This window comes from Lampris incognitus, chromosome 19 (assembly GCF_029633865.1).
Source record: "Lampris incognitus isolate fLamInc1 chromosome 19, fLamInc1.hap2, whole genome shotgun sequence".
Taxonomy (NCBI): Eukaryota; Metazoa; Chordata; class Actinopteri; order Lampriformes; family Lampridae; genus Lampris; species Lampris incognitus.
In genome coordinates, this window is record NC_079229.1 from 40249118 (window position 1) to 40273152 (window position 24035).

Sequence of the window (24035 nt, forward strand, 5' to 3'; positions counted from 1 at the left end):
CCATCAAACTCTATCCACATCCATAACCCTAATTCTGGGGATATCTCTAAGCCAGCACTGGCGGAGGCACTCTGGTGACACGCGCGGACCCGGGCATTCAACCCTTAACTTTCACTCCGAGAAGCTCAATATTATCCATCAGAAATGCCATTGCCGTGGTTAGCTTGGCTGCTGTGAAGAGTTTGACTCTATTGCTGTGATATTCTCTGTGCGATTGTCTGCCTGAGCTGATAAAACCCTTACACTAAGCGAAACATATAGAAAGAAACGTCCATTAATTTTATCCAAGACTTTCACTCCGAGAAGCTTGGTACTTTCCATCAGAAATGCCATTGCTGTGGTTAGCTTGGCTACTGCGAAGAGTTCGTCTCTGTTGCTGTGATATTCTCTGTGCGATTGTCTGCCTGAGCTGATAAAACCCTTACACTAAGCGAAACATATAGAAAGAAACGTCCATTAATTTTATCCAAGACTTTCACTCCGAGAAGCTTGGTACTTTCCATCAGAATTGCCGTGGTTAGCTTGGCTACTGCGAAGAGTTCGTCTCTGTTGCTGTGGTATTCTCTGTGCGATTGTCTGCCTGAGCTGATAAAACCCTTACACTAAGCGAGACATATAAAAAGAGCCGTCCATTAATTCTATCCTAGACTTTCACTCCGAGAAGCTTGGTACTTTCCATCAGAAATACTATTGGCGTGGTTAGCTTGGCTACTGCAGAGAGTTGGTCTCTGTTGCTGTGGTATTCTCTGTGCGATTGTCTGCCTCAGCTGATAAAACCCTTACCCTTAGCAAAACATAGAAAGAGCCGTCCAGTAATTTTATCTAAAACTTTCGCTTCGAGAAGCTTGGTCCTTCCATCAGAAATGCCATTGCTGTGGTTAGCTTGGCTACTGCGAAGAGTTCGTCTCTGTTGCTGTGGTATTCTCGGTGCGATTGTCTGCCTGAGCTGATAAAACCCTTACACTAAGCGAAACGTATAGAAAGAAACGTCCATTAATTTTATCCAAGACTTTCACTCCGAGAAGCTTGGTACTTTCCATCAGAAATACTATTGCCGTGGTTAGCTTGGCTACTGCGAAGAGTTCGTCTCTGTTGCTGTGATATTCTTTGTGTGATTGTCTGCCTGAGCTGATAAAACCCTTACCCTAAGCGAAACATAGAAAGAGCCGTCCAGTAATTTTATCTAAAACTTTCGCTTCGAGAAGCTTGGTCCTTCCATCAGAAATGCCATTGCTGTGGTTAGCTTGGCTACTGCGAAGAGTTAGTTTCTGTTGCTGTGGTATTCTCTGTGCCATTGTCTGCCTGAGCTGATAAAACCCTTGCACTAAGCGAAACATAGAAAGGGCCGTCCCTTAATTTTATTCTAGACTTTCACTCTGAGAAGCTTGGTACTTTCCATCAGAAATGCCATTGCCGTGGTTAGCTTGGGTACTGCGAAGAGTTCGTCTCTGTTGCTGTGCGATTGTCTGCCTGAGCTGATAAAACCCTTACACTAAGCGAAACATAGAAAGGGCCGTCCCTTAATTTTATCCAAGACTTTCACTCTGAGAAGCTTGTTACTTTCCATCAGAAATGCCATTGCCGTGGTTAGCTTGGCTACTGCGAAGAGTTAGTCTCTGTTGCTGTGCGATTGTCTGCCTGAGCTGATAAAACCCTTACACTAAGCGAAACATATAGAAAGAGCCGTCCATTAATTTTATCCAAGACTTTCACTCCGAGAAGCTTGGTACTTTCCATCGAAATTGCCGTGGTTAGCTTGGCTACTGCGAAGAGTTCGTCTCTGTTTCTGTGGTATTCTGTGTGGGATTGTCTGCCTGAGCAGGTAAAACACTTACCCTAAACCAACCGAAACATGTAGAAAGAGCCATCCGTTTATTTTACCCAAAACTATCGCTGCGAGAAGCTTGCTATTCTCCATCAGAAATGCCATTGCCATGGTTGGCTTGGCTACCACCAAGACTGTCTATTGCTGTGGTATTTCTATGGGATTATCTGGCTGAGCAGATAAAACCCTTACTCTTAAGTGAAACATGTAGAAAGAGTCATCTGTTACTTTCATCCGGAACTATCACTCCGAGAAGCTCGGTACTTTCCATCAGAAATGACTTTGCTGTGGTTAGTTTGGCTACTATGAAGAGTTAGTCTCTGTCGCTGAGGGATTGTCCGCCTGAGCAGGTAAAACTCTTACCCCAACCCAAATGAAACATGTAGAAAGAATCATCCGTTTATTTTGCCCAAAACTATTGCTGCGACAAGCTCGCTGCTGTCCATCAGAAATGCCATTGCTATGGTTGGCTTGGCTACCGCCAAGACTGTCTATTGCTGTGGTATTTCTATGGGATTATCTGGCTGAGCAGATAAAACCCTTACTCTTAAGTGAAACATGTAGAAAGAGTCATCTGTTAATTTCATCCGGAACTATCACTCCGAGAAGCTCGGTACTTTCCATCAGAAATGACTTTGCTGTGGTTAGTTTGGCTACTATGAAGAGTTAGTCTCTGTTGCCGTGGTATTTTCTGTGGGATTGTCTGCCTGAGCAGATAAAACCATAACCGTAACTCTACTCTAACCAAAAGATGTGGAACGACCCAACCCTTGATTTTATCCAAAGATTTTATTCCGAGCAGCTCGGTACATGCCATTACTGTGGTTAGCTTGTCTATCGAAATTATTCTCTGTTGCATTGGTATTCTCTAAGATTTTCTGCCTTAGCAGCTAAAACCCTATCCCAACCGAAACATCTAGACAGAGCAATCCGTTAATTTTATCTGAAACTATCACTCCATGTTCAGAAATGCTACTGCGAAGAGGTAGTTGATGTGGTATTGTCTGTTGTATTGTTTGCCTGAGCAGACAAAACTCTTAGCCTAACTCATCCCTAAACAAAAGATATAGAAAGAGCAATCTGTTAATTTTATCCAAACCTTTCAGTTGGAAAAGCTCAGTATTTTCCATCAGAAGTGATTTTGTCATGGATAGCTTGGCTACTGCTAAGAGTTATTGTCTGTTGTATTTTTTTTTTGTGGGATTGTCTGACTGAGCAGATAAGCCCAAACCTTATCTCAAGTGAAACATGTAGAAAGCTCTCTTTGTTCATTTTATGCAAATCTTTTACTCTGAAAAGCTCAGTACTTTCCATCAGAAATACCATTGCCGTGGTTAGCTTGGCTACTGCGACGAGTTGGTGTCTTGCTGTGGTATTCTCTGTAGTATTGTGTGCCAGAGCAGAGGAAACCTTGGCCCAACCCTAATTGGAAAAACATAGTCATCCGTTACGTTTAGCCAAACCTAATCCTACTTTGGGGGTTAAGTTTAGTTTTATCGTGAGAAATGTTTTTCTAAAGTGAGTCCCGCCACCCACGACGATGAGCTGGGGTGCTGCTTCCTGAGCACTAAGCGGGTACAGAGAAGTGGTTTAATCACAAGCTCTGTGCTTTAGATGATGTTCAATGTTTCTTTCATGGGAGCATCAAGAGAAGGGGCATGTTCTGAGTGGTAAAAAGTGCAGAAATTCATCAATTTGATCTAAACCTAAACCTTAACTCTTAAAACATTAAATTGCAATTGCAGAAAAGTTCAATTTCAAAAAACAAACAAAAAACACTTGTTTCAAACCCCACCAACACTTTTCAAGTTTAAAACGGGACAAAGTAATCAAGATATAAGACAATGGGAGATCAGTTGTAACGACTAAACACCCAAATTGCCCCTAGACTTAACCAATCAAACTCTATCCCTAACCCTAATCCTTGGGGTATTTCAAATCCAGCACTTGGGCATTGGCGGAGGTGCTCAGTTGACATGTGTTGGCTCTGGCATTCAACCCTAACCATAAAATTAACCTAGTATTTTCAATCTGAAATGCCCTTGCCGTGGTTAGCTTGGCTACTGTGAAGAGTTGGTCTCTGTTGCTGTGGTATTCTCTGTGCGATTGTCTGCCTGAGCTGATAAAACCCTTACACTAAGCGAAACTTATAGAAAGAGCCGTCCATTAATTTTATCCAAGACTTTCACTCTGAGAAACTTGGTACTTTCCATCAGAAATGCCATTGCCGTGGTTAGCTTGGCTACTGCGAAGAGTTAGTCTCTGTTGCTGTGGTATTCTCTGTGCGATTGTTTGCCTGATCTGATAAAACTCTTACACTAAGCGAAACGTATAGAAAGGGCCGTCCATTAATTTTATCCAAGACTTTCACTCCGAGAAGCTTGGTACTTTCCATCAGAAATGCTGTTGCCGTGGTTAGCTTGGCTACCGAGAAGAGTTGGTCTCTGTTAATGTGGGGTTTTCTGTTGGATTTGCTGCCTGAGCAGATAAAACCTTTACCCTAATACAAACCCCAACCCAAACGTGTTGAAAGAGCCGTCTGTTAGTTTTATCCAAATCTTGCATACCGAGAAGCTCTGTACTTTCCATCAGAAATGTTATTGTTAGCTTGGCAATCTCCAAGACAGTGTCTGTTGCTATGGTATTATTTGTGGGATTAATTCTTAGCAGGAGCCAAGCTAACCACGGCAATGGTATATCTGGTGTTTCGGAGCTTTTGGTTCAGATATAATTAGCGGCTGGCTCTTTCTACATCTTTTTGTAAGGGTTGGGATAGGTTTAGCATAAGGGTTTTATCTGCTTAGGCAGACAGTCTCTGTTGCTATTGTGTTTCTGCGGGATTTTCCGACTGAACAGATAAAACCCTTACTATAAGTGAAATATGTAGAATAGCCGTTCATTAACTTTATCCACAAGTTTCACTGCAAGAAACTTGATACTTTTCATCAGGAATGCCATTGCCGTAGTTAGCTTTGCTACCACGAAGAGTTAGTCTCTGTTGCTATTGTATTTCTGCGGGATTGTCCGACTGAACAGATAAAACCCTTACCATAAATGAAACATTTAGAAAGAGGCGTCCATTAATTTTACCCAAAATTTTCACTCCGAGAAGCTTGGTACTTTCCATCAGTACTGCCATTTAAGTAGTTAGTTTGGCTACTACGAAGAGTTAGACTCTGTTGTTGTGGTGTTCTCTGTGTGACTGTCTGCCTGAGCTGATAAAACCCTTACACTAAGCGAAACATGTAGAAAGAGCTGTCCAGTAATTTTATGCAAAACTTTCACTCCGAGAAGCTTGGTACTTTCCTTCAGTAATGCCATTGCCCTGGTTTGCTTGGCTACCACAAAGAGTTACTCTGTTGTTGTGGTGTTCTCTGTGTGACTGTCTGCCTGAGCTGATAAAACCCTTACACTAAGTGAAACATGTAGAAACAGCCTCCGTGAAATTTTTTTTCCGAAGCTGTCACTCAAACCCGGTACTTGAAAAGAGCAGTGCCATTGCTGTGGTTAGCTTGGCTACGACGAAGTTAGTCTCTGTAGCTCTGGGATTGTCTGTCTGAGCAGGTAAAACACTTGCGCTAACCTAATCGGAACATTGTAGCAAGAGCATACGTCAATAAGATCCAAAACTGTCACTCCGAGAAGCTGGGTACTTTCCATCAGAAATGCCATTGCCGTTGTGAGCTTTGCTACTGCAAAGGGTTAGTCTCAGTTGCTGTGAGATTGTTTGCCTGGGCACATAAAACCCTTAACCAAATCCTACCTCAACCAAAACATGAAGAAGGTCGGTTAGTTTGATCCAAAATTTTGAGTACGAGAAAGTCGGTACTTTATTTCAGAATTTTCATTGCTGTGTTTAGCTTGGCTACCGTGAAGTGTTAGTCTCTGTTGCTTTGCTATTCTGTGTGGGATTGTCTGCCTGAGCAGGTAAAACACTTACCCTAAACCAACCGAAACATGTAGAAAGAGCCATCCGTTTATTTTACCCAAAACTATCGCTGCGAGAAGCTTGCTATTCTCCATCAGAAATGCCATTGCCATGGTTGGCTTGGCTACCACCAAGACTGTCTGTTGCTGCGGTATTTCTGTGGGATTATCTGGCTGAGCAGATAAAACCCTTACTCTTACGTGAAACATGTAGAAAGAGTCGTCTGTTAATTTCATCCGGAACTATCACTCCGAGAAGCTCGGTACTTAACATCAGAAATGACTTTGTGGTGGTTAGTTTGGCCACTATGAAGAGTTAGTCTCTGTTGCTGTGGTATTTTCTTTGCGATTGTGTGGCTGAGCAGATAAAACCCTTACCTTAACTCAAATCCTACCTCAAGCGAAACATGTAGAAAGCGCTGTCTGTTAATTTTATGCGAAGCTTTTACTCTGATAAGCTCTCTACTTTCCATCAGAAATACCATTGCCGTGGTTGGCTTGGCTACCGCGATGAGTTGGTCTCTATTGCTGTGGTATTGTCTGTAGGATTGTCTGCCAGAGCAGATAAAACTCTTACCCCAACCGTAACCGAAAGATATAGAGCCATCCATTGAGTTTATCAAAACCTAATACTAATTTCGGGGATAATTTCTTTAGTTTTTATCTTGAGAAATGTTTTTCTAAAGTGCGAGTCCCGCCACCCACCATGATGAGCCTGGGGTGCTTCTCCCTGACCGCGAAGCAGATACAGAGAAGTGGTTTAATCACTCGCTATGTGCTTTTGGTGACCGTTCAGTGTTGCTTTTTATGGAGTTATCAAGAGGAAGGAGCATGTTTGGTGTGGTAAAAAAGAGGGGCAAAAATGTAGAAATTCATCAATTTTATCTAAACCTACCCCTAAAACTTAGTCCTAATCCCAAAAACATGACAGTTGTGGAAGTGCAATTCAATAAAAGAAACCCACTTGTATTGCTGCAAACCCCACCAACAACTTTTCAAGTTTAAAACGGGATAAACTAATCAAGAGGGAAGACAATGGGGGATCAAGTGTAAAGAATAAACGACCTCCAAATAGATCCTATACCCAATCCATCAAACTCTCTCCAAATTCGTAACCCTAAACCTGGGGTTATCTGTAAGCCAGTATTTGGGCATTGTTGAGGCGCCTGGTTGACATATGTTGGCTCTGGCATTCAATTCTCTAACCCTTACCTTTCACTCAGAGAAGCCTAGTATTTCCCATCAAAAATGCCATTGCCATGGTTGGCGTGGCTAACATGAAGAGTTAATCTCTGTTGCTGTGGGATTTTCTGCCTGAGCAGGTAAAACCTTTACCTTAACACAAACCCTACCCTTGCGTGTTGAAAGAGCCGTATGTTGATTTTTATCCAAACCTTTCACACCGAGAAGCTCTGTACTTTCCATCAGAAATGCCATTGCAATGGTTAGCTTGGCAACCGCCAAGACAGTCTCTGTTGCTATGGTATTCTTTGTGGGATTAATTCTTGGCAGAAGTCAAGCTAACCACGGCAATGGTATTTGACGGAAAATACTGTCACGGAGCTTAAGGTTTGGATATAATTAACGGATGGCTCATTCTACATCTTTCTGTAAGGGTTGGGATAGGTTTAGTGTAAGAGTTTTATCTGCTCAGGCAGACAGTGTCTGTTGCTGTGGTATTCTCTGTGGAAGTACTTTTGAGTAGGAAAAACCCTCACTGTAACCCTACGCCAACCCTGGCCAAAAGATGTAGAAAAAGACATCCATTAATTTTATCCAAAACTTTTATTTCGAGGAGCTCGGTACTTTCCATCAGAAATGCCATTTCCATCAAATTATGCAAACCTAATCCTAACCAAAAGATTCAGAAGACTACATTTTCAGCGGTCATTTCTGTCGTTCTTAGCTTGAAAAATGTTTAAGTGAGTCCGCCACCCATGATGATGAGCTGCGGTGCTTCTTCCTGAGCATGAAGCAGGTACAGCGAAGTGATTTGATTACAAGCTCTGTGCTTTTGAGGCAGAGTGTGCTCTGAGTGGTAAAAGAAAAAAATTGAGAAAGCCATCAATTACTTTTATTTTAAACCTAACCCTAAAAACAAACTGCAATAGCAGTGGACTTCAATTAAAAAAAATCATTTATAATGCTCCAAACCCCACCAACAACTTTTCAAGTTTAAAACAGGATAAACGGTGGATAATATCAAGCTGTGTGCTTTTGAGGCAAGATGCATCCTCTGATTGGTAAAATGGAGAAATCTATCAATTTTATTGAAACATAACTCTAAAAACAAACTGCCATAGCTAAGAACTTCAATTTTAAAAAAAATCATTTATAATGCTCCAAACCTCACCAGCAATTTTTCAAGTTTAACACGGGATAAACTAATCAAAATACAGGACAGTGGCAGATCAGTTGTAAAGAACAAAAAACATCCAAATTGAACCCATCAATCTCCCCATAACTCTCATATTGGGGTATCGCGAAGCCAGCGGTTGGGCACTGTCCGCCTGAGCAGAAAAACTTGACCCTAAACTCAAACACTACGTCAACCGAAACATGTAGCAAGGACCATCTATTGATTTTATCCACAACTTTTACTACGAGAAGCTTGGTTCTTTACTAAAGGAATGCAATTGGCGTGGTTGGCTTGGCTACTGTGAGGAGTTAGTCTCTATTGCTGTGGTATTCTCTGTGCGATTGTCTGTCTGAGCTGATAAAACCCTTACACTAAGCGAAACATAGAGCCGCCCATTTTATCCAAGACTTTCACTCTAAGAAGCTTGGTACTTTCCATCAGAAATGCCATTGCTGTAGTTAGCTTGGCTACTATGAAGAGTTGGTCTCTGTTGCTGTGGTGTTCTCTGTGCGATTGACTGCCTGAGCTGATAAAACGCTAGGCGAAACATGTAGAAAGAGCCGTCCATTAATTTTACCCAAAATTTTCACTCCGAGAAGCTTGGTACTTTCCATCAGTACTGCCATTGCCGTAGTTGGCTTGGCTACTACGAAGAGTTACTCTGTTGCTGTGGTGTTCTCTGGGTGATTGTCTGCCTGAGCTGATAAAACCCTTACACTACGCGAAACATGTATAAAGAGCTGTCCAGTAATTTTATCCAAAACTTTCACTCCGAGAATCTTGGTACTTCAGTAATCCCATTGCCCTGGTTTGCTTGGCTACCACAAAGAGTTAGTCTCTCTTGTTGTTGTATTTCTGCGGGATTGTCCGTCTGAACAGATAAAACCCTTACTATAAATGAAACATTTAGAAAGAGCCGTCCATTAATATTATCCAAAACTTTCACTCCAAGAAGCTTGGTACTTTCCATCAGGGTTGCCGTAGTTAGCTTGGGTACTACGAAGAGTTAGTCTCTGTTGCTGTGGTATTCTCTGTGCGATTCTCTGCCTGAGCTGATAAAACCCTTACCCTAAGTGAAACATGTAGAAACAGCCTCCATGAAATTTTTTTTCCGAAGCTGTCACTCAAACCCGGTACTTGAAAAGAGCAGTGCCATTGCTGTGGTTAGCTTGGCTACGACGAAGTTAGTCTCTGTTGCTGTGGGATTGTCTGTCTGAGTAGGTAAAACACTTGCGCTAACCTAATCAGAACATTGTAGCAAGAGCATACGTCAATAAGATCCAAAACTGTCACTCCGAGAAGCTGGGTACTTTCCATCCGAAATGCCATTGCCATGGTGAGCTTTGCTACTGCGAAGGGTTAGTCTCTGTTGCTGTGAGATTGTTTGCCTGAGCACATAAAACCCTTAACCAATCCCAAACCCTACCTCAACCAAAACATGAAGAAAGTCAGTTAGTTTGATCCAAAATTTTGAGTACGAGAAAGTCGGTACTTTATTTCAGAATTTTCATTGCTGTGTTTAGCTTGGCTACCGTGAAGTGTTAGTCTCTGTTGCTTTGTTATTCTGTGTGGGATTGTCTGCCTGAGCAGGTAAAACACTTATCCTAAACCAACCGAAACATGTTGAAAGAGCCATCCGTTTACTTTACCCAAAACTATCGCTTCGAGAAGCTTGCTACTCTCCATCAGAAATGCCATTGCCATGGTTGGCTTGGCTACCACCAAGACTGTCTGTTGCTGTGGTATTTCTTTGGGATTATCTGGCTGAGCAGATAAAACCCTTACTCTTACGTGAAACGTGTAGAAAGATTCATCTGTTAATTTCATCCGGAACTATCACCCCGAGAAGCTCGGTACTTTCCATCAGAAATGACTTTGCTGTGGTTAGTTTGGCTACTATGAAGAGTTAGTCTCTGTTGCTGTGGTATTTTCTTTGGGATTGTGTGGCTGAGCAGATAAAACCCTTAACCTAACCCAAATCCTACCTCAAGCGAAACATGTAGAAAGCGCTGTCCGTTAATTTTATGCAAAGCTTTTACTCTGAGAAGCTCTCTACTTTCCATCAGAAATACCCTTGCCGTGGTTAGCTTGGCTACTGCGACGAGTTGGTCTCTATTGCTGTGGTATTGTCTGTAGGATTGTCTGCCAGAGCAGATAAAACTCTTACCGTAACCGAAAGATAGAGCCATGCATAGAGTTTATCAAAACCCAACAGTAATTTCGGGAATAATTTCTTTAGTTTTTATCTTGAGAAATGTTTTTCTAAAGTGGGAGTCCTGCCACTCACCATGAAGAGCCTGGGGTGCTTCTCCCTGACTGCGAAGCAGGTACAGAGAAGTGGTTTAATCACTCACTCTGTGCTTTTGGTGACCGATCAGTGTTGCTTTTATGGAGTTATCAAGAGGAAGGAGCATGTTCGGTGTGGTAAAAAGGAGGGGCAAAAATGTAGAAATTCATCAACTTTATCTAAACCTACCCCTAAAACTTAGTCCTAACCCTAAAAACATGACAATTGTAGAAGTGCAATTCAATAAAAGAAACCCACTTGTATTGCTGCAAACCCCACCAACAACTTTTCAAGTTTAAAACGGGATAAACTAATCAAGAGGGAAGACAATGGGGATAAAGTGTAAAAAATAAACGACCTCCAAATAGATCCTATAGTCAATCGATCAAAGTCTCTCCAAATTCGTAACCCTAAACCTGGGGTTATCTGTAAGCCAGTATTTGGGCATTGTTGAGGCGCCTGGTTGACATATGTTGGCTCTGGCATCAATTCTCTAACCGTTACCTTTCACTCGGAGAAGCCTAGTATTTTACATCAAAAATGTCATTGTCATGGTTGGCGTGGCTAACATGAAGAGTTAATCTCTGTTGCTGTGGGATTTTCTGCCTGAGCAGGTACAACCTTTAACACAAACCCTACCCTTACGTGTTGAAAGAGCCTTATGTTGATTTTTATCCGAAGCTCTGTACTTTCCATCAGAAATGCCATTGCAATGGTTAGCTTGGCAACCGCCAAGACAGTCTCTGTTGCTATGGTATTCTTTGTGGGATTAATTCTTGGCAGAAGTCAAGCTAACCATGGCTAACCATTATCTGCTCAGGCAGACAGTGTCTGTTGCTGTGGTATTCTCTGTGGAAGTACTTTTTAGTAGGAAAAACCCTCACTGTAACCCTACGCCAACCCTGGCCAAAAGATGTAGAAAGAGACGGCCATTAATTTTATCCAAAACTTTTATTTCGAGAAGCTCGGTACTTTCCATCAGAAATGCCATTTCCATCAAATTATGCAAACCTAATCCTAACCAAAAGATTCAGAAGACTACACTTTCAGCGGTCAATTCTGTCGTTCTTGGCTTGAAAAATGTTTCTAAGTGTGAGTCCGCCACCCACGATGATGAGCTGCGGTGCTTCTTCCTGAGCATGAAGCAGGTACAGAGAAGTGATTTGATTACAAGCTCTGAACGGTAAAAGAAAAAAATTGAGAAAGCCATCAATTACTTTTATTTTAAACCTAACCCTAAAAACTGCAATAGCGGTGAACTTCAATTTAAAAAAAAAATCACTTCTAATGCTCCAAACCCCACCAATAACTTTTCAAGTTTAAAACCGGATAAACGGTGGATAATCTCAACCTGTGTGCATTTGAGGCAAGATGCATCCTCTGATTGGTAAAATGGAGAAATCTATCAATTTTATTGAAACATAACTTTAAAAACAAACTGCCATAGCAGAGAACTTCAATTTAAAAAAAAAATCATAATGCTCCAAACTTCACCAGCAATTTTTCAAGTTTAACACGGGATAAACTAATCAAAATACAGGACAGTCGCAGATCAGTTGTAAAGAACAAAAAACATCCAAATTGAACCCATCAATCTCTCCATAACTCTCATATTGGGGTATCGCTAAGCCAGCGCTTGGGCACTGTCCGTCTGAGCAGAAAAACTTGACACTAAACTCAAACACTACGTCAACCGAAACATGTAGCAAGGACCATCCGTTGGTTTTTATCCAAAACTTTTACTACGAGAAGCTTGGTTCTTTCCTTCAGGAATGCAATTGGCATGGTTAGCTTGGCTACTGCGACGAGTTGGTCTCTATTGGTGTGCTATTCTCTGTGCGATTGTCTGCCTGAGCTGATAAAACTCTTAACATAAGTGAAACATGTAGAAAGAGCCTTCCATTAATTTTATCCAAGACTTTCACTCCGAGAAGCTTGGTACTTTCCATCAGAAATGCCGTTGCTGTGGTTAGTTTGGCTACTGTGAAGATTTAGTCTCTGTTGCTGTGAGATTGTTTGCCTGAGTAGATAAAACCCTTACCCAATCCCAAACCCTACCTCAACCAAAACATGAAGAAAGTCATCAGTTAATTTGATCCAAAATTGACTACGAGAAAGTCGGTACTTTATTTCAAAATTGTCATTTCTGTGTTTAGCTTGGCTACCGCGAAGTGGTAGTCTCTGTCGCTGTGGGATTGTCTGCCTGAGCAGGTAAAACACTTACCCTAACCCAACCGAAACATGTAGAAAGAACCATCCATTTATTTTACCCAAAACTGTCGCTGCAACAAGCTCGCTGCGCTCCATCATAAATGCCATTGCCGTGGTTGGCTTGGCTACCACCAACACTGTCTGGTACTGTGGTATTTCTATGGGATTATCCGGCTGAGCAGATAAAACCCGTTCTCTTAAGTGAAACATGTAGAAAGAGTCATCTGTTAATTTCATCCGGAACTATCACTCCGAGAAGCTCGGTACTTTACATCAGAAATGACTTTGCTGTGGTTAGTTTGGCTACTATGAAGAGTTAGACTCTGTTGCTGTGGTATTCTCTGTTTAATTGTCTACCTGAGCTGAGAAAACACTTGCCCTCAGCGAAACATGTAGAAGGAGCCGTCCATTAATTTTCACCAAAGATTTTATTCCGAGCACTCGGTACATTCCATCAGAAATACCATTACCGTGGTTAGCTTGTCTATCGAAGTTATTCTCTGTTGCAGTGGTATTCTCTAAGATTTTCTGCCTTAGCAGGTGAACCCCTATCCCGACCGAAACATCTAGAAAGAGTAATCCGTTAATTTTATCTGAAACTATCACTCCATGTTCAGAAATGCTACTGCGAAGAGGTAGTCGCTGTTGATGTGGTATTGTCTGTTGTATTGTTTGCCTGAGCAGACAATACTCTTAGCCTAACTCATCCCTAAACGAAAGATGTAGAAAGAGCAATCTGTTAATTTTCTCCAAACCTTTCAGTTGGAAAATCTCAGTATTTCCATCAGAAATGACTTTGTCATGGATAGCTTGGCTACTGCTAAGAGTTATTCTCTGTTGTATTTTTTTTTTTTTGTGGGATTGTCTGACTGAGCAGATAAGCCCTAACCCAAACCTTATCTCAAGTGAAACATGTAGAAAGCTCTCTTCGTTCATTTTATACAAATCTTTTACTCTGAAAAGCTCAGTACTTTCCATCAGAAATGCCATTGCTGTGGTTAGCTTGGCTACTGCGACGAGTTGGGGTCTTCCTGTGGTATTCTCTGTAGGATTGTGTGCTAGAGCAGATGAAACCCTAACCCAAAGATATAGAGACATCCGTTACGTTTGGCCAAACCTAATCCTACTTTCGGGGATAAGTTCTTCAGCTTTATCGTGAGAAATGTTTTTCTAAAGTGAGTCCCGCCACCCACGATGATGAGCTGGGGTGCTTCTTCCTGAGCGCTAAGCAGGTACAGGGACGTGGTTTAGTCACAAGCTCTGTGCTTTAGATGATGTTCAATGTTCCTTTCATGGGAGCATCAAGAGAAGGGGCATGTTCTGAATGGTAAAAAGGAAAAAAGTGCACAAAATCATCAATTTGATCTAAACCTAAACCTTAGTCTTAACTCTTAAAACATTAAATTGCAATTGCAGAAAAGTTCAATTAAAAAAAACAAACAAAAACACTTGTATTGTTTCAAACCCCACCAACAACTTTTCAAGTTTAAAACGGGATAAAGTAATCAAGATATAAGACAATGGGAGATCAGTTGTAATGAATAAACACCCAAATTGCCCCTAGACTTAACCAATCAAACGCTATCCATATCCCTAATCCTGGGTGTATTTCTAATCCAGCACTTGGGCATTGGCAGAGGTGCTCAGTTGACATGTGTTGGCTCTGGCATTCAGCCATAACCATAAAGTTAACCTAGTATTTTCAATCTGAAATGCTGTTGCCGTGGTTAGCTTGGCTACCGCGAAGAGTTGGTCTCTGTTGCTGTGGGGTTTTTGTGGGATTTGCTGCCTGAGCAGATAAAGCCTTTACCCTAATACAAACCCAAACGTGTTGAAAGAGCCGTCTGTTAGTTTTATCCAAATCTTGCATACCGAGAAGCTCTGTACTTTCCATCAGAAATGCTATTGTTGGCTTGGCAACCTCCAAGACAGTCTCTGTTGCTATGGTATTATTTGTGGGATTAATTCTTAGCAGGAGCCAAGCTAACCACGGCAATGGTATTTCTGGTGGAATATACTGAGTGTTTCGGAGCTATTGGTTCAGATATAATTAGCGGCTGGCTCTTTTTGTAAGGGTTGGGATAGGTTTAGTATAAGGGTTTTATCTGCTTAGGCAGACAGTCTCTATTGCTGTTGTATTTCTGCGGGATTGTCTGCCTGAACAGATAAAACCCTTACCATAAGTGAAACATTTGGAAAGAGGCGTCCATTAATGTTATCCAAAACTTTCACACCGAGAAGCTTGGTACTTTCCATCAGGAATGCCATTGCTGTGGTTAACCTGGCTACTGTGAGGAGTTAGTCTCTGTTGCTGTGGTATTGTCTGTGCGATTGTCTGCCTGAGCTGATAAAACCCTTACACTAAGCGAAACATAGAGCCGTCCATTAAATTTATCCAAGACTTTCACTCCGAGAAGCTTGGTACTTTACATCAGGAATGCCATTGCCGTAGTTAGCTTGGCTACTACGAAGAGTTAGTCTCTGTTGCTGTGATATTTTTTGTGCGATTGTCTGCCTGAGCTGATAAAACCCTTATACTAAGCGAAACATGTAGAAAGAGCTGTCTAGTAATTTTATCCAAAACTTTCACTCTGAGAATATTGGTACTTTTCTTCAGTAATGCCATTGCCCTGGTTTGCTTGGCTACCACAAAGAGTTACTCTCTGTTGCTGTTGTATTTCTGTGCGATTGTCCGACTGAACAGATAAAACCCTTACACTAAGCGAAAGATGTAGAAAGAGCTGTTCAGTAATTTTATCCAAAACTTTCACTCCGAGAATATTGGTACTTTTCTTAAGTAATGCCATTGCCCTGGTTTGCTTGGCTAGCACAAAGAGTTGGTCTCTGTTGTATTTCTGCGCGATTGTCCCACTGAACAGATAAAACCCTTACCCTAAGTGAAACATTTAGAAAGAGGCGTCCATTAATGTTATCCAAAACTTTCACACCGAGAAGCTTGGTACTTTCCATCAGGAATGCCATTGCTGTGGTTAACCTGGCTACTGTGAGGAGTTAGTCTCTGTTGCTGTGGTATTGTCTGTGCGATTGTCTGCCTGAGCTGATAAAACCCTTACACTAAGCGAAACATAGAGCCGTCCATTAAATTTATCCAAGACTTTCACTCCGAGAAGCTTGGTACTTTCCATCAGTACTGCCATTGCCGTAGTTAGCTTGGCTACTACGAAGAGTTGGTCTCTGTTGCTATTGTATTTCTGCGGGATTGTCCGTCTGAACAGATAAAACCCTTACTATAAATGAAACATTTAGAAAGAGCCGTCCATTAATATTATCCAAAACTTTCACTCCAACAAGCTTGGTACTTTCCATCAGGAATGCTGTTGCCGTAGTTGGCTTGGCTACTACGAAGAGTTAGTCTCTGTTGCTGTGGTATTCTCTGTGCGATTGTCTGCCTGAGCTGATAAAACCCTTACCCTAAGCGAAACATGTAGAAAGAGCTGTCCAGTAATTTTATCTATAACTTTCACTCCGAGAATCTTGGTACTTCAGTAATGCCATTGCCCTGGTTTGCTTGGCTACCACAAAGAGTTAGTCTCTGTTGCTGTTGTATTTCTGCGGGATTGTCCGTCTGAACAGATAAAATCCTTACTATAAATGAAACATTTAGAAAGAGCCGTCCATTAATATTATCCAAAACTTTTACTCCAACAAGCTTGGTACTTTCTATCAGGAATGATGTTGCCGTAGTTAGCTTGGCTACTACGAAGAGTTAGTCTCTGTTGCTGTGGTATTCTCTGTGCGATTGTCTGCCTGAGCTGATAAAACCCTTACCCTAAGTGAAACGTGTAGAAACGGCCTCCGTGAAAAATTTTTTCCGAAGCTGTCACTCAAACCCGGTACTTGAAAAGAGCAGTGCCATTGCTGTGGTTAGCTTGGCTACGACGAAGTTAGTCTCTGTTGCTGTGGGATTGTCTGTCTGAGCAGGTAAAACACTTGCGCTAACCTAATCGGAACATTGTAGCAAGAGCATACGTCAATAAGATCCAAAACTGTCACTCCGAGAAGCTGGGTACTTTCCATCCGAAATGCCATTGGCGTGGTGAGCTTGCTCCTGCGAAGGGTTAGTCTCTGTTGCTGTGATTGTTTGCCTGAGCACATAAAACCCTTAACCAATCCCAAACCCTACCTCAACCAAAACATGAAGTCAGTTAGTTTGATCCAAAATTTTGAGTACGAGAAAGTCGGTACTTTTATTTCAGAATTTTCATTGCTGTGTTTAGCTTGGCTACCGTGAAGTGTTAGTCTCTGTTGCTTTGATATTCTGGGATAATTTCTTTAGTTTTTATCTTGAAATGTTTTTCTAAAGTGCGAGTCCCGCCACTCACCATGATGAGCCTGGGGTGCTTCTCCCTGACCGCGAAGCAGGTACAGAGAAGTGGTTTAATCACTCACTCTGGGCTTTTGGTGACCGTTCAGTGTTGCTTTTAAGGAGTTATCAAGAGGAAGGAGCCTGTTCGGTGTGGTAAAAAGGAGGGGCAAAATGTAGAAATTCATCAATTTTATCTAAACCTACCCCTAAAACTTAGTCCTAACCCTAAAAACATGACAATTGTAGAAGTGCAATTCAATAAAAGAAATCCACTTGTATTGCTGCAAACCCCACCAACAACTTTTCAAGTTTAAAACGGGATAAACTAATCAAGAGGGAAGACAATGGGGGATCAAGTGTAAAGAATAAACAACCTCCAAATAGATCCTATACTCAATCGATCAAACTCTCTCCAAATTCGTAACCCTAAACCTGGGGGTATCTGTAAGCCAGTATTTGGGCATTGTTGAGGCGCCTGGTCGACATGTGTTGGCTCTGGCATTCAATTCTCTAACCCTTACCTTTCACTCGGAGAAGGCTAGTATTTCCCATCAAAAATTCCATTGCCATGGTTGGCGTGGCTAACATGAAGAGTTAATCTCTGTTGCTGTGGGATTGTCTGACTGAGCAGATAAAACACTTGCGCTAACCTAATCGGAACATTGTAGCAAGAGCATATGTCTAAGATCCAAAACTGTCACTCCGAGAAGCTGGGTACTTTCCATCAGAAATGCCATTGCTGTGGTGAGCTTTGCTACTGCAAAGGGTTAGTCTCAGTTGCTGTGAGATTGTTTGCCTGGGCACATAACACCCTTAACCAAATCCTACCTCAACCAAAACATGAAGGTCAGTTAGTTTGATCCAAAATTTTGAGTACGAGATTGTCGGTACTTTATTTCAGAATTTTCATTGCTGTGTTTAGCTTGGCTACCGTGAAGTGTTAGTCTCTGTTGCTTTGCTATTCTGTGTGGGATTGTCTGCCTGAGCAGGTAAAACACTTACCCTAAACCAACCGAAACATGTAGAAAGAGCCATCCGCTTATTTTACCCGAAACTATCGCTGCGAGAAGCTTGCTACTCTCCATCAGAAATGCCATTGCCATGGTTGGCTTGGCTACCACCAAGACTGTCTGTTGCTGCGGTATTTCTGTGGGATTATCTGGCCGAGCAGATAAAACCCTTACTCTTACGTGAAACATGTAGAAAGAGTCGTCTGTTAATTTCATCCGGAACTATCACTCCGAGAAGCTCGGTACTTAACATGAGAAATGACTTTGTGGTGGTTAGTTTGGCTACTATGAAGAGTTAGTCTCTGTAGGTGTGGTATTTTCTTTGGGATTGTGTGGCTGAGCATATAAAACCCTTAACCTAACCCAAATCCTACCTCAAGCGAAACACGTAGAAAGCACTGTCCGTTAATTTTATGCAAAGCTTTTACTCTGAGAAGCTCTCTACTTTCCATCAGAAATACCATTGCTCTGGTTAGCTTGGCTACTGCGACGAGTTGGTCTCTATTGCTGTGGTATTGTCTGCCAGAGCAGATAAAACTCTTACCCCAACCGTAACCGAAAGATATGGAGCCATCCATTGAGTTTATCAAAATCTAATACTAAGTTCGGGGATAATTTCTTTAGTTTTTATCTTGAGAAATGTTTTTCTAAAGTGCGAGTCCCGCCACCCACCATGATGAGCTGGGGTGCTTCTTCCTGAGCGCTAAGCGGGTACAGAGAAGTTGTTTAATCACAAGCTCTGTGCTTTAGATGACGTTCAATGTTCCTTTTATGGGAGCATCAAGAGAAGGGGCATGTTCTGAGTGGTAAAAAGGAAAAAAGTGCAGAAATTCATCAATTTGATCTAACTCTAAACCTTACTCTTAACTCTTAAAACATTAAATTGCAATTGCAGAAAAGTTCAATTTGAAAAAAAAACAAAACAAACACTTGTATTGTTCCAAACCCCACCAACAACTTTTCAAGTTTAAAATGGGATAAAGTAATCAAGATATAAGACTGGGAGATCAGTTGTAATGAATAAACACCCAAATTGCCCCCAGACTTAACCAATCAAACTCTATCCATATCCCTAACCCGAATCCTGGGGGTATTTCTAATCCAGCACTTGGGCATTGGCGGAGGTGCTCAGTTGACATGTGTTGGCTCTGGCATTCAACCCTAACCATAAAGTTAACCTAGTATGTTCAGTGTGAAATGCCGGAGCCGTGGTTAGCTTGGCTACCGCGAAGAGTTGGTCTCTTGCTGTGGGGTTTTCTGTGGGATTTGCTGCCTGAGCAGGTAGAACCTCTACCCTAATACAAACCCCAACCCAAACGTGTTGAAAGAGCCGTCTGTTAATTTTATCCAAATTTTGCATACCGAGAAGCTCTGTACTTCGCATCAGAAATGCCACTGCAGTGATTAGTTTGGCAACCGCCAAGACAGTCTCTGTTGCTATGGTATTATTTGTGGGATTAATTCTTAGCAGGAGCCAAGCTAACCACGGCAATGGTATTTCTGGTGGAAGATACGGAGTGTTTCGGAGCTTGTGGTTCGGATATAATTAGCGGCTGGCTCTTTTTGTAAGGGTTGGGATAGGTTTAGTATAAGGGTTTTATCTGCTTAGGCAGACAGTCGCTGTTGTATCTCTGCGGGATTGTCCGCCTGAACAGATAAAACCCTTACCATAAGTGAAACATGTAGAAAGAGCCGTCCATTAATTTTAACCAAAACTTTCACTCCGAGAAGCTTGGTACTTTCCATCAGGAATGCCATTGCCGTAGTTAGCTTGGCTACTACAAAGAGTTTTTCTCTGTTGCTGTGGTATTTTCTGTGCGATTGACTGCCTGAGCTGATAAAACCCTTACAATTAAGCGAAATATGTAGACGGAGTCGTCCATTAATTTCACCCAAAACTATTACTCCAAGAAGCTTGGTACTTTCCATCAGAAATGCCATTGCTGTGGTTTGCTTCGCTACCATGAAGAGTTAGTCTCTGTTTCTATTGTGTTTCTGCGGGATTGTCCGACTGAATAGATAAAACCCTTACTATAAGTGAAATATGTAGAATAGCCTTTCATTAATTTTATCCAAAACTTTTCACTGCAAGAAACTTAGTACTTTCCATCAGGAATGCCATTGCCGTAGTTAGGTTGGCTACTACGAAGAGTTAGTCTTTGTTGCTGTGGTGTTCTCTGTGTGATTGACTGCCTGAGCTGATAAAACGCTAAGCGAAACATGTAGAAAGAGCCATCCGTTTATTTTAGCCAAAGCTATCGCTGTGAGAAGCTTGCTACTCTCCATCAGAAATGCCATTGGCTACCACCAAGACTGTCTGTTGCTGTGGTATTTTTTGGGATTATCTGGCTGAGCAGATAAACCCTTACTCTTACGTGAAACATGTAGAAAGAGTCGTCTGTTTCATCCGGAACTATCACTCCGAGAAGCTCGGTAGTTAACATCAGAAATGACTTTGCTGTGGTTAGTTTGGCTACTATGAAGATTTGGTCTCTGTTACTGTGGTGTTTTCTTTGGGATTGTGTGGCTGAGCAGATAAAACCCTACCTCAAGCGAAATATGTGGAAAGCGCCGTCCGTAATTTTATGCAAAGCTTTTACTCTGAGAAGCTCTCTGCTTTCCATCAGAAATACCATTGCCGTGGTTAGCTTGGCTACTGCGACGAGTTGGTCTCTATTGCTGTGGTATTGTCTGTAGGATTGTCTGCCAGAGCAGATAAAACTCTTACCCCAACCGTAACCGAAAGATATAGAGCCATCCATTGAGTTTATCAAAACCTAATACTAATTTCAGAGATAATTTCTTTAGTTTTTATCTTGAGAAATGTTTTTCTAAAGTGCGAGTCCCGCCACTCACCATGATGAGCCTGGGGTGCTTCTCCCTGACCGCGAAGCATGTACAGAGCAGTGGTTTAATCACTCACTCTGTGCTTTTGGTGACCGTTCAGTGTTGCTTTTATGGAGTTATCAAGAGGAAGGAGCATGTTCGATGTGGTAAAAAGGAGGGGCAAAAATGTAGAAATTCATCAATTTTATTTAAACCTACCCCTAAAACTTAGTCCAAATCCTAAAAACATGACGATTGTAGAAGTGCAATTCAATAAAAAAAAACCACTTGTATTGCTGCAAACCCCACCAACAACTTTTCAAGTTTAAAACGGGATAAACTAATCAAGAGGGAAGACGATGGGGGATCAAGTGTAAAGAAACCTCCAAATAGATTCTATACCCAATCCATCAAACGCTCTCCAAATTGGTAACCCTAAACCTGGGGGTATCTGTAAGCCAGTATTTGGGCATTGTTGAGGCGCCTGGTTGACATGTGTTGGCTCTGGCATTCAATTCTAACCGTTACCTTTCACTTGGAGAAGCCTAGTATCTCCCATCAAAAATGCCATTGCCATGGTTGGCGTGGCTAACATGAAGAGTTAATCTCTGTTGCTGTGGGATTTTCTGCCCGAGCAGGTAAAACCTTTACCTTAACACAAACCCTACCCTTAGGTGTTGAAAGAGCCGTATGTTGATTTTTATCCAAACCTTTCACACTGAGAAGCTCTGTACTTTCCATCAGAAATGCCATTGCAATGGTTAGCTTGGCAACTGCCAAGACAGTCTCTGTTGCTATGGTATTCTTTGTGGGATTAATTCTTAGCAGAAGTCAAGCTAACCACGGCAATGGTATTTGACGGAAAATACTGTCACGGAGCTTAAGGTTTGGATATAATTAACGGATGGCTCTTTCTACATCTTTCTGTAAGGGTTGGGATAGGTTTAGTATAAGAGTTTTATTTGCTCAGGCAGACTGTCTGTTGCTGTGGTATTGTTTGTGGAACTACTTTTGAGTAGGAAAAACCCTCTGTAACCCTACGCCAACCCTGGCCAAAAGATGTAGAAAGAGACGGCCATTAATTTTATCCGAAAGATTCAGAAGACTACACTTTCAGCGGTCATTTCTGTCGTTCTTGGTTTGAAAAATGTTTAAGTGTGAGTCCACCACCCACGATGATGAGCTACGGTGCTTCTTCCTGAGCATGAAGCAGGTACAGCGAAGTGATTTGATTACAAGCTCTGTCCTTTTGAGGCAAAGAGCGTGCTCTGAGTGGTAAAAGAAAAAAATTGAGAAAGCCATCAATTACTTTTATTTTAAACCTAACTCTAAAAACATTAAACTGCAATAGCAGTGAACTTCAACTAAAAAAAAAAAAAAGATTTATAATGCTCCAAACCTCACCAGCAGATTTTCAAGTTTAACACGGGATAAACTAATCAAGATACAGGACAGTGGCAGATCAGTTGTAAAGAAGAAAAAAACATCCAAATTGAACCCATCAATCTCTCCATAACTCTCATATTGGGGTATCGCTAAGCCAGCGGTTGGGCACTGTCCGCCTGAGCAGAAAAACTTGACCCTAAACTCAAACACTACGTCAACCAAAACATGTAGCAAGGACCATCTGTTGATTTTTATCCAAAACGTTTACTACGAGAAGCTTGGTTCTTTCCTTCAGGAATGCAATTGGCGTGGTTAGCTTGGCTACTGCGAAGAGTTAGTCTCTATTGCTGTGATATTCTCTGTGCGATTGACTGCCTGAGCTGATAAAACCCTTATACTAAGTGAAATATGTTGAAAGAGCCGTTCGGTAATTTTATTCAAAATGTTTACTACGAGTACCTCTACTTTCCATCATAAATGCCATTGCCGTGGTTAGTTTGGCTACAATGAAGTTGATCTCTGTTGCTATGGTATTCTCTGTGCGATTATCTGCTTAAACAGGTCACACACTTACCCTAACCCAACCAAAACATGTAAGAAGAGCCATCCGTTAATTTTGTCCAAAACTTTCACTCCAAGATGCTCGGTTTTTCCTTCAAAAATGCCATTGCCGTGGTTACCTTGGCTACCACGAAGAGTTAGTCTCTGTCGCTGTTGTATTTCTGAGGGATTGTCCGCCTAAACAGATAAACCCCTTACTCTAAGCGAAACATTTAGAAAGCACTCCGTTTATTTCATCCAAAATTTTCAGTCGAACAAGCCCGGTTCTTTCCTTCAGAAATGCCATTGCTGTGGTTAGCTTCGATACTGCGAAGAGTTAGTCTCTGTTGCTGTGGTATTCTCTGTGCGATTGTCTGCCTGAGCAGATAATGCCCTTACAACTAAGCGAAATATATAGAAAAAGCCGTCCAGTAATTTTGTCCAAAACTTTTACTACGAGTAGCTTGGCACTTTCCATCAGAAATTCCATTTTCGTAGTTAGCTTGGTTACAATTAAGAGTTGGTCTCTGTTGCTGTTGTATTTCTGGGATTGTCTGCTTAAACAGGTAACACACTTGCCCTAACCCAACCAAAACATGTAGGAAGAGCCGTCCGTTAATTTTATGCAAAACATTCAGTCCAAGAAGCTCGGTTCTTTGCTTCAGAAATTCCATTGCCGTGGTTAGCTTGGTTACCACGAAGAGTTGGTCTCTGTTGCTGTTGTATTTCTGAGGGATTGTCCGCCTAAATGGATAAAACGCTTACACTAAGCGAAATATGTAAAAACGCCGGGCATTAAATTTTACCCAAATCTTTCCCTCCAAAAAGCTTGGTACTTGCCATCAGGAATGCCATTGCCGTAGTTAGCTTGGCTACTACGAAGAGTTAGACTCTGTTGCTGTGGTGTTCTCTGTGTGATTGTCTGCCTGAGCTGATAAAACCCTTACACTAAGCGAAACATGTAGAAAGAGCTGTCCAGTAATTTTATCCAAAACTTTCACTCCGAGAATATTGGTATTTTTCTTAAGTAATGCCATTGCCCTGGTTTGCTTGGCTAGCACAAAGAGTCTCTGTTGCTGTTGTATTTCTGCGCGATTGTCCGACTGAACAGATAAAACCCTTACCATAAGTGAAACATGTAGAAAGAGCCGTCCAATAATGTTATCCAAAACTTTCACTTCGAGAAGCTTGGTACTTTCCCTCAGTAATGACATTGCCTTGGTTTGCTTCGCTACCATGAAGAGTTGGTCTCTGTTTCTATTGTGTTTCTGCGGAATTGTCCGACTGGACAGATAAAACCCTTACACTAAGTGAAACATGTAGAAAGAGCCGTCCAG

General features: G+C 41.7%; 7 non-coding genes and 3 pseudogenes across 7 annotated transcripts; all 10 read left to right on the forward strand.

Annotated features, from left to right (window-relative positions):
* Positions 1-3288: 3288 nt before the first annotated feature.
* LOC130130210 (small nucleolar RNA U3) lies at positions 3289-3497 on the forward strand. Its single transcript, XR_008812127.1, has one exon. It is a non-coding gene; the product is annotated as a small nucleolar RNA U3 (small nucleolar RNA).
* A 2878-nt stretch (positions 3498-6375) lies between these two features.
* On the forward strand, positions 6376-6597 carry LOC130130201 (small nucleolar RNA U3). Its single transcript, XR_008812119.1, has one exon. It is a non-coding gene; the product is annotated as a small nucleolar RNA U3 (small nucleolar RNA).
* Positions 6598-7620: 1023 nt separating this feature from the next.
* On the forward strand, positions 7621-7792 carry LOC130130227 (small nucleolar RNA U3; annotated as a pseudogene).
* A 2529-nt stretch (positions 7793-10321) lies between these two features.
* On the forward strand, positions 10322-10537 carry LOC130130212 (small nucleolar RNA U3). The gene has a single exon (XR_008812129.1). It is a non-coding gene; the product is annotated as a small nucleolar RNA U3 (small nucleolar RNA).
* Positions 10538-11432: 895 nt separating this feature from the next.
* On the forward strand, positions 11433-11558 carry LOC130130241 (small nucleolar RNA U3; annotated as a pseudogene).
* Positions 11559-13726: 2168 nt separating this feature from the next.
* On the forward strand, positions 13727-13938 carry LOC130130206 (small nucleolar RNA U3). Its single transcript, XR_008812124.1, has one exon. It is a non-coding gene; the product is annotated as a small nucleolar RNA U3 (small nucleolar RNA).
* A 2942-nt stretch (positions 13939-16880) lies between these two features.
* LOC130130221 (small nucleolar RNA U3) lies at positions 16881-17091 on the forward strand. Its single transcript, XR_008812133.1, has one exon. It is a non-coding gene; the product is annotated as a small nucleolar RNA U3 (small nucleolar RNA).
* Positions 17092-18536: 1445 nt separating this feature from the next.
* LOC130130185 (small nucleolar RNA U3) lies at positions 18537-18754 on the forward strand. Its single transcript, XR_008812104.1, has one exon. It is a non-coding gene; the product is annotated as a small nucleolar RNA U3 (small nucleolar RNA).
* A 1966-nt stretch (positions 18755-20720) lies between these two features.
* Positions 20721-20941, forward strand: LOC130130203 (small nucleolar RNA U3). Its single transcript, XR_008812121.1, has one exon. It is a non-coding gene; the product is annotated as a small nucleolar RNA U3 (small nucleolar RNA).
* A 932-nt stretch (positions 20942-21873) lies between these two features.
* Positions 21874-22049, forward strand: LOC130130215 (small nucleolar RNA U3; annotated as a pseudogene).
* The last annotated feature ends 1986 nt before the right edge of the window (positions 22050-24035 follow it).